Consider the following 10,721-nt stretch of genomic DNA (forward strand, 5'->3'; position numbering starts at 1 on the left):
ACATTTAAAAGGGGGAAGCTGCAGATGGAGAAGGTGAAAATGTTCTCGAGACGGACGGTGGTGATGGTTGTACAACCTTTTGATTGATCGAAACTGCAGGGAGAGTCAAAAAATAGACTATGCACACACAAATGAGAAAGAGGGAGCGTTGTGCATACACACAGTCTTTCTGGAAAAAATTATTTCTTTTAATCCACCATTCGTGGTCGACGCCCATCTGGATGCAAGCCGAAGTCAGCAACAACAAACTCAGCTGTACTGATGCCAAGAAGATGCTTTTAGATGCTATAATGTTATTTCTAAAATTATCCAGCAAGGTAATAATAGACATCACATAACAGGCACTATGCAAAGCCCTTTTAAAATTACAGTACTTTTAACAGGAAACTTATGTTATTAACACCACTGGACAAATGAAGAAACTGAGATTAGTAAGGTATGTCCAAGAAAAAGACGAGCCCTCATGCACTGGTGGTGGGAATGCAAACAGGTGCATCCACTCTGGAAAACAGTAGGGAGGTTCTTCAAAGACTTAAAAATAGAAGTACCCTATGATGCAGCAACAGCACTATTAGGCTATTTACCCAAAGAATACAAAAATACTAATGCCAATTCAAAGGGATACATGCACCACAACATTTATAGCAGCATTATCTACAATAGTCAAACCATGGAATCAGCTCAAGCACGTATATACACGCGTGCATGCACGCATGCACACACACACAAATGGAATGTTACCCAGCCATCAAAAAGGATGAAATCTTGCCATTCTCAATCACGTGGTTGGAGCTAGAAAGTATAATGCTAAGCACAATAAGTTAGAGAAAGACCTATACCATAGGATTTCACTCATATGTGGAATTTCAGAAAACAAAGGAGAAAAAAAGAGAGAGGCAAACCAAGAAACAGACTCTTAACTATAGAGAACTGATGGTTACCAGTGGGGAGGTGGGTGGGGGGGGGGAATGGGTTAAACAGGTGATGGGGATTCAGCAGTGCACGTGTCATGATGAGTACCAGGTGATGGTGGCTTGGTGGGTTAAGCATCAAACATTTGATTTCAGCTCAAGCTATGACCTCGGTTGTGAGACCTGCGCTGAGCGTGGAGCCCGCTTGGGATTCTCACTCTCGTTCTCTCTGCCCCTCCCCTGCTCACACACGTGCATGCATGCTCTCTCTCAAAATAAAATTGTTTTTTAAAAAATGAAGTCTTTAAAAAGCACATGTTCAAGAATACAAGAGAGAGGAGATTCTTCACTCCAGTCTGGTGGAGTCCAAACTAGAGCTCATGACTGCTGTTGAGGGCACAGTCTGCAAACCAAGGCCATCCAAATAGGAGGCAAACTAGCCAACTGGAGAAACAGGAGAGCAAGCGGGGGTGATGCCAAGTAGCCAGTGACTCGCTAACTCCATCACCCATACGGGACACCTAACTACCCCACATAGAGGTTTTGAAACCTAATGTTTTAGGAAGCCTGGTTAGCATGTCAAGGTGAAAGTCTTTCAATTTCTGAAACGGGACCTCATAAGCAGGAAAACAAAAGAAAACTTCTCAATCTATGGAAGAGAAATTCTGGCTGGGAAGGTAGGTTAATCTCCCCTCTTACCAGGTCTTTTCTCTAGGTCATGTATGAAAGGAGATATCCAAGAGGAAGAAAGAAATCATGGGGGAAACAATCATATTCCAGCAAGCATATTGACCCTTAGTGACACCTACCTCAAAACTTTGTGCTTTCTGAAATATTGTATATTATGTAAAAGTCAACCAATGTTCTACACATCATCATCGGAGGACTTGATTCCTAACACACAGCTGTAATTCATGGTTGGTCTAAACCCAGGTCACAGTCTTAACGTGTACACCATGACTTCAGATTATTGGATAATTCGGTAAAAATGGGACAGAAAACCTGCTAAGGAACAACAGCTTCCCTAATCTGTTCTATTCCTAGGTCACCCAAAAACCTGGAACATCACCTGCAGACCTTTCATTGAATCAAAGCTTCTCCTTTCATGAGAAGCTGAAAAGTGTACCGACTTTTCCATTTGCTCTGCTCTTCCCTTAACAAGGATCATTCCTAAAACTCCCAAATTTGTACCCCGGACAACAAAGCTTCCTCACACAACACTACCCACCCTCTCATCCCTCTACCCATTTTTAAGTGCCTGGATACACAAGAAGGGGAAACAAAGGACAAATGCCAGGCTGTGACCTCTGTCTGGACTTGGCCAAGCGTGATGTGTCAATCAAGTGTGTGGAATGGAAGTTTCCATGGCAACGAGACTGCCAGGCAGACAGGGGAGTCACATACGCCTTCTTTCCAGGTAAGAGAAACAATGAGCCACCTGAGGGAGAACAGGCAAGTTCAGAGCTCTCCAGGGACTAGAAGGACCCTAAGCTTACAGGTGGCTCCTTCCCACCAGCTCTCTGGGATTACCCACCATCTCTCTTTCTGAAAGAAAAGGGAAGGATAAATTAGTCTCTAAAGGGAGTTGCTTAGGAGAGAAATGTAGAAAGGACCACAAAAGAAGAGTATTTTCCTTACGAAGACAGAAGCAGCTCTATTAGGCAAATGTCCAGGTACACTGACCAGCCTGACCGCACTGCCCGTCTGACCGAAGCAGATGTTTTCACCAAGCTCCTTGGCTGGACCATGCTGCACACACTCACCAGTGAACCCAAGCCTTAATGAAAAGCTCCTGGGCTATGTTTTATTTTACAACCTTTTAATGAATGTTAGCTCTATAGAAATGCTTTGCCATTATTCTCAACTTCTAGGAAGGTACGTATGTTCTTAAACAGCTTGCGTTTTTAGACCCATGGCTTGAAGACAAAACAAGGATACAATTTTAATGAAATCAAAACTGGTCTTGATTATCTGGATCTGGAGAAAGGTAGTTCAAATGCCAGGTCTGTGTTGACATTAAGGATTTCGAAGCCATTTTTCTAACTTCACATTCACAGATGTTACAAAGAACTGAGCCAAGAGCGTGCCTTTGGCTCCAAATCACAGAAGACAGCAAACTCCCCTTTCTCCACCCACCATCGTACGTAGCTTTGCTCCAGAAGAGGCCCTCTGACTCCTCCAGAGTCTGAGGAAGAGAACATTACCTTCTTACCTCTGCTAATGGTTCTTCTTTGGCACATGATGCCTTCCCGTTGCATCAGAGGAGCCTTCCCACGTGGCCAATGTGGGCACATCACTCGGGCTCTGTGCCTCTGACAAGGTCCCTTGTGGTGCCCAGAAGGTCAAGTCTCTAACCACGGCTTCTGAAGCCACACGTGATCTGCCCACCTCTTCAGTTTCATCTTCTGCCCTTTGCTAATTTGCACCCCAGATTCCCGGCAAATTCGACTGTTTTTTACGTGCCCAGATAGACCACTGTCCTCTGTCAACTTTTACCCCTTTACGTTACCGATTCCTGGAAGGAACGCTTAACCCTTTCCTCAATATCTCGGTGAAGATACCACTTCCCCTCCCGGGAACCTAAGTCCCTGCCAAAATTTCAGTCTGAAAGTCCTTCTAGACGCATCCACGCCACCACCACGCAAAACTTCAACTATCAGCTTTGCATCTATAATCCCATCTGCCTCGAAGGGGGAACACAGAGGGAAGGTTCCCCTCTGTCTTGGCTTGGGGCCCAGCCGATAGAAGGTGCTCATTCGAGATGTGCCAAACATGCCCGAAACCAGCCAATGAGCACGTGAACAACAGAGGGGCCTAAATGGTAGTTGGTGTGACTGATCACAAGGAGCACTGACCACACCTGGGCCTGAGCCTCACAGGCCAGTGGTGCCTTTTGTGGCTTCAGGAGTGTTTAGCTTCAGGGGGACTCAGATTCCTGCTTTTCAATTGGTGCAACAGTGCCTGCCCCAGATTATCATAAGCATCCAATGAGATTGTGTTTGGGAAATTCTTTGGGAAAACTGTATTGTCTATACTTAATGGCATTTCCAGTGGGAGGCTAAGGAAGAGAGGAGGAGCCAGGATTGTTCCTGCAGGGAGGGCAGCAGTCAGGAACTGGAAGAGAACCAGGGAGTGGGTCTAGCCAAGGGTTACAGAAATTCATGATGGGCTTCCACACAGAGGGAGCATATACTGACTTCCGAGAGGTCATTATGTTCCCCTTTTGTTCATTTTGAGCACAGATATCCTTATTATCCTCAACTTTGCACTTACCTGCCATGTTCATTTCCACCAAACACTGCTACCAAAAGTTCTGGGGGTTCTGTTTATTCCTTTCCCAATCATTAAATACCCACTCTTTCCCGGTCCTCCGTGTACATCCAACCATCCTTTCATACCCCCAGCAAATGCACTCACATCTATGAAGCTTTTTTTTTTTTTTTAAAGTAAGGCTCAAACTCACAACCCCAAGATCAAGAGTCACAGGCTCTTCTGACTGAGCCAGCCAGGCGCCCCTCTGGGAAGCCTTCCTTGAGTAAACTGCTTCACACCCATCTCTCTCCTCCTGCTCTCCTAGTGCATGAAGGGCCCACATTTCACTGTTCAAGCTTCACCTCGCAACTCTGCACGTATACAGGCCACATCCCCTTTCTAAAGTGTGGAGAGGACTTCCCACAAAAAACAGAGCCAAATCTGGGTTACAAAATGTGGGGATCTGCCAAAGAGAGTAAGAGGTAAAAACTATATTAAGAGTAAGAAAATAGGGACGCCTGGGTGGCTGAGGCGGTTGAGCATCCGACTCGGCTCAGGTCATGATCTCGCACTTCATGGGTTCGAGCCCCGCCTCGGGCTCTGTGCTAACAGCTCAGAGCCCGGAGCCTGCTTAGGATTCTGTGTTCCCCTCTCTCTCTGTCTCTCCCCTGCTTGTGAGCGCTCGCTCTCAAAAATAAGCATTAAGAAAAAAAATTTTTTTTAAAAATTAGAAAACAGCACTAATTAGGCTACCAAGAAAACAAAAATAGACAAATGAGAAAGGACGAGGAAAAATTAGCTAGCTGCTCCGTTTCTGAAGACTTCAAATCTTGTGGTATTAGAAAACGATACATTATCAGGAGGGCATGGGGTAACGCTCCAGAGAGAGGGAGTCAAGCGGGGAACGTGGTTTCTAAAACAGGGACGCCAAATGAGTCTCAGTCCCGTATAAGAAAATGAATGAGAAGATAGAAGAAATGGGAAAACAAGAGGAGCTACAGACAACAAAGAAAAACTCCCACCAGGGAAATCAACCGACAGCATTTTGCTGAGCACTCAGTTCCCCATGCTCTTTGCCGTACTGCTTAACCTCATGCTACAAACTACCGCCACCACAGCCAGCACAGCAGAGATCCCGTAAGAAAGTTCTGGGCTGACCGTATCAAGAATTACAATGCGACCATTAAATACCATATTTATTATTACAGAAAGAAAATGAGAACTCAAAAATTATTTATACGCAGATCCTACTTGCAAAAAACGCATAGAGACATAAGCACAAAGAAACAAACACTAAAAAAATGTCTCCCGATTCTCTCTGGTTTACATAATTATAGGTTATTTTTATTTTCTTCTGGAAGTCTTCCTGTATTTCCCACATTTTCTACACGAAGCATGGATTACTCTATGATTAAAAATTACACTGGGCTGTTGAAATATGAAATACATTTTAATTGGAATTCTATTTCGAGTGGTCCGTGAAAAGTGAACACAATCCCCTCTCTCAGCTGCCTGGTGATGAAGCCTCGGTTCCCCAGATATGAGCGCATTTCCCTTCTGAACCTGTGACCATGTGTGACGCTGAAGACGTATAAGCTTACTCCCTTCCTGTTTTGTCCGAGAAATGACTTTGAGAAATCTTTGAACTACTATTTCTTCCATAAGAAGGTATTTACAAGAAGAGTAAATGCCCATTTTATTTTAGATCTTGATTTTTCCAAAAGGCCTCAACTCCATGGACCATTCAACTTCTGTTCATTCTCCACCCTGCCATGTGGTCTCCGTCTGTGTGTCTCTTATCGTACAGGCACGTGTCTTCGATGCTGTCCCCCGACCACGATGGCAACATTCTCTTTCACCTCTCATGGACCTTACAGAAGGTTTGGAGGAGCACCCTCTATTCCAATAGGTCTTCAAAGTTTCGAAAATACAACTCCATTTTCGTTGCACCTCTAGGATATTTACAAGCGACACAGGAAACCGTGGCCTGTGTCAGAAGTCAACATCTCCATGTGATGAACTGCGTTCTCAGGACAACTGCTCGGGCCATATGCTGGGGCTGGAGCAGGAAGGAGAAGCTGGCTGTAGTCCACTGCTGGAGAGGGGTGGGGGGGAAAGTGGTGGCAGCTTCAAATGAAAAGAGAAACGTCTGAGATTTTTCTACTACCAAACCAGGCAATTAAAACATTAAATGTGAAATCCGAGGCACTGTAAATTTCCTAATATGGTAGGAGTGCTGAGTTTCCCAAATGATGTTTTCTCATCTTTCCACATATCCAAGAGCATATGCCAAAACCCCAAAGAGACATTTCCATTTTGAAAACAAAAATAAACCACACACATCCACACGCTATTAATAGTGTTGTCTTGCCTTAAGGACCCTGTATCCTTAGTCGAAAACCCCACTGCAGTTTACATAAACGTTAACGTTCCTGAAAACGCCCGTCCAAAATAAACTGGGCACGGGTAGGTGAGTTAGGCGGGACCAAGGCAACAGTCATCAAACCCCTTCTATAGTTTCAGTTCTGGAGACCGAATGCTATGTTCCTCACGGCCACACCTAAGGACTCTGTAAATACGGTCTACATCTTTAGCAGCATTTCTTAAGAGAGTGTAAAAGACGGAGAGCTGGCAGAAGGTTCACAGGTTCAAGCCAACTTCACGGCATTTGGAGACCTGCAAGAGAAGGACACAAGCTTACGCCAGAAACTCCGGGAGAAGTGGCCAGGGGAAGACAGGACAGGTCAACGATCCCCAAACCCATAAACTCTTGAACCTGCCACCGTAAAAAGGAAAAAGACTGCCCCATGGCATTTTATGTTTAGAGACAGGAAAAGGCCGTGAAACGTGGTGCTCTCCTTCCTCGATTCAAACACCCCTGAGCTGCTATCTCTGTGCTCAGCAGAAAGCCAAATGCATGGAGCAAGTACAATGGGAAGTCTGGGGCACAGACTCTGCTCACAGGATGCTTCCCTGTTTGAGGGAGGAAAGGAAGTGATACACACACACACGCACATGACACAAACGATCATTTTTACTATCCTAAGAGACTGACCATGCATCTAAAATGGTCCATGCAACCCCAAAGTCCTATCACCTGCCTCCGTGGACCACCTTTAACATTCAAGCTCTAAGTCGTGGGCCCTACGATGTCTTGACAAGGTCCAACAACAGGGAAAACCAGGATGATAGAGGGACGACCCCAGCCCCACTCCCAGATCTGGCAAGGTGAGGAGGAAGGAACAGAATGGACTCAGGATACCAAGTCAAACAAAATGGGGAAGAAAAGCAAGGAAGGATGGTGAGCAGCGAGCTAGAACAATCACCTGCTTCAAGCCAAGAGACCCAAGTTCTGACCTCACCCAGCTACTTTGCTCTATGAACAGGGCAATGAACCTCTATTTCTATCCCCTTTATTTAACAAGTATTTACCTGCTGCTGTACATTAGGCGTTCTCGTAAGCACCCCACAGTTCTTTATTTAATCTCAACAACGAACAATTGAGGTCGGGCCAGTATTACACTCCCCTTACCAATGGGGAAACTGAGGCACTGGGAAGTCACATACTTTAAAAAAGTGGCCAACTGATAACGAAATCCTGGCAGACTGGCTCTAAAGTCTGAGCTCTGAAGCGCTACACTGCCTCCCTTATAAAATACCTACTCTCCACGGCTGTGCGATAGATCCCGTGCAATCCAAGTACGGCATCCAACACCGTGTTTGACAGCAGAGGTTCAACCATAGATCTCCTTCCCACTTCTCTCTACCTTCCCCCGCCCTGCCACCGCCTCCCCACCGGCCCCACAGCTGTGGGGGGCTGGAGGCAAGATCCTGCACACAGAGAAAAGCAGCTATGTCAATCTGCAAAGGCTCAGGGGCTCCAGGGCAAAGTAGAAAAACACCCTCTGTCTTGGTCCCCTGAGGCCTGGAACAAGAGCGCTAACTCAGGCAGAGATGTCCAGCGTTTCCAGACACAGACTGCCTCTGTTTAGTATAATCTGCATTCAAGGCACAAGCACTTGGACATAAGCCTTAGGGAAAATGAAAGTTTTCACAATTTTTGTACCACAAGCTATATATGTAGATGTCAAACACACAGACACCACACATGCAATACATGCACCATCTAAAACGTAGATTGTCTCCCAGAGCGGGGGGAAATGATCCACTTTCCAGAACCTTCCATCGCCTAGAACCTGGCGGAGCGTACCAGGCTGCAGCTTGCTTGAACACTGATGCAGAGCTCACGGATGCGGAACCCTGGACACTGATGCAGAGCTCACGGACAGAATCGCTTCTGAATATTACTAAGAACAAATGAGGCCGAGGGGCCCTGGGGAGCTGTGTCGTAAAACACGAGAAAATTTTGTTTTCCGGCCCTTTGGCAGTATTTTCGTGAGCTGATGACAACAAAATAGAGGCCAGAGACTATTTTTGTATGTTGTTATTAGTCTAAAATATCACTGAGGAAGGTGTGCGAGTTACCCATTAAATAAATGACTTCTCTAACGTTGGCAAGAAGTGACCCACACAAAGTAGGGGATCCGATATAACCGGCATTTTCGAGGGCACAACTAGCACATGCGGGTAATTCCAAGGAGTTTACCCAACCTACCAAGTTAGGAAAGCTGTCTACACACGCGTTCACTTTGGCCTCGATTAAGTCTTATTGTATGCTAAAACAGCCTAAGACCGTTATTGCCAGAAAAAAAAAAAATGATCGCTACAGTGTGGTACTGCCGCTGCCCCTGAGAAGGCGCTAATGACACGGTGCCAGAGTCATTAAGGAGGAGAGCCGACGGTCTAGGTTTTCAGGCCCAAGTCCCCGTGGCTTGCCGGGCCGCGGGTGCCTGCCAAACCTCGCCAAATTACAGCGCGGCTTCCCAAACCCGAAGCTTCCACCGGGAGTAAGCTGGGTCTCCGGCGTCCAAAAGGCACCGAGCCGGCCGCTCTGGGACTCTGTGCTGCTGAGAGAGACTCCACCAAGCGCCCCGGGCCACGCGCCAGGAATCCGGTCCTTCGTCCCTTTTCGTGACGGTTCAGCACAAGGGAGAGAGATGGGCGAAGAAGCCTTCTTCATCGACCGGTCCTCAGAAATGGCCACTTTCCGTCGGGGAAACCAAAACGCCCTCCTTGTCACTCACGTCCGTGCAGAAGCGCCCCAACGTGACGCAGGCATCCGGAGTCACCCGCCGGCCACAGGTCGGCTTGTGGCTCAGCCCAGGGCGCTTCCCAGGGGCGAGACGGGAACGGAAAAGACACCAGTTAGCAGGGAAGGAGGAAGAGGAAGTTTTTCAGACCTGGTGGACCTGGGTGAACACCGCCCTCTCCGTCAGGTTCAAGCGGTGACCCCACCCCCACCCCACCCCACCCCCCAGCAGGGAGATCGGTTCTCTTCGGAGTCCTTTCAAGAGCCACGAAACGGGGGCGAGGGAGCGTGGGAGGGACCGAGTTGTCCCGCGTGCCTCTGTGAGTCAGCAAAAGCCGGAAGCCATACAAGACAGCTTGAGAAGACAAGCTGGGAGGAGGACAACGAGCTTCCACCCCCGGACACTGAGACACTGCATGATCCTAAGGGATCCCGGCCACCCATGTTCAGCACAGATAAGTGAGAACCTTCTCTGCAGCCACAGCCGCTCCACGCAAGCCCTGGGTGGCCTCAGCCCCGCCCCCACATGGCTTCGAGGCAGGAACGCGGCAGCCGGGTGGCACTCCCAAGAGCTGGGGGTGGGAGGCGAGGCTGACCGAGGGGAGGGTGGCCCCCGGGTGCTCGAAACGCCCTCCCGGGGCTCAGGGAGATCAGAGGTCTCCGGGCTGCTCCCCAGGGCGGCTGGTCACAGCCGGGAAACGAAACCGGGCCCCAGGGACTCCAGGAACACTACACCTGGCTACAGCGAAGGCCGCTCGGTGAAGGACGGGGACGTTCCGGATTCGGTCATCAAGAAGAAAGCAGCCTTACCCCACACCGTGCCCGCAGACGCAGAGTCCCTCAAGACACTCCCTTTAAAGGCCCGGGCAGATCTCATCAGGAACTTACATTTGCGGTACAATTTGAAATTCAAAAGAAAAAAAAAAAACCAAAAGTTATTAACTCTAAGTGAAAAGTGACAACCTTCACATTTTGAGGAAAAGTAGGTGGAAGTTATAGTAGGAGCCCATTTGGGGGAGACGGTCATTTGCATGAAGCGTTATCTAACAAAAAACATTTAGGGGCGCCCGGGGGGCTCAGTCGGTTGACCATCTGACTTTGGCTCAGGTCATGATCTCCCTGTCCATGAGTTCGAGCCCCGCGTCGGGCTCTGTGCTGACAGCTCAGAGCCCGGAGCCTGCCTCGGATGCTGTGTCTCCCTCACCCTCTGCCCCTCCCCCACTCGCACTCTGTCTTTTTCTCTCAGAAACAAACATTTAAACAAATTTAAAAAAAAATTATCCCTGTTAACATCGGCCTTCACTTTCTAACAATTCCTATTGTCGTCACAAACTATATTTTTAAACGTTTTCCTGTCTGTAGCTAATGTCAATGAGGTATACTCAAATGACGAGATAGTCACAAAATAT

The 10,721-nt window shown here is 47.6% G+C and overlaps 1 long non-coding RNA gene across 1 annotated transcript; it reads right to left on the minus strand.

Annotated features, from left to right (window-relative positions):
- Positions 1–5,332: 5,332 nt before the first annotated feature.
- Positions 5,333–10,451, minus strand: LOC123607962. The gene is made up of 2 exons (XR_006717008.1): positions 7,827–10,451; positions 5,333–6,839 (listed from the first exon to the last, which is right to left on the minus strand). It is a non-coding gene; the product is annotated as an uncharacterized LOC123607962 (long non-coding RNA).
- Positions 10,452–10,721: the final 270 nt, after the last annotated feature.

This window comes from Leopardus geoffroyi, chromosome B2 (assembly GCF_018350155.1).
Source record: "Leopardus geoffroyi isolate Oge1 chromosome B2, O.geoffroyi_Oge1_pat1.0, whole genome shotgun sequence".
Classification (NCBI taxonomy): domain Eukaryota; kingdom Metazoa; phylum Chordata; class Mammalia; order Carnivora; family Felidae; genus Leopardus; species Leopardus geoffroyi.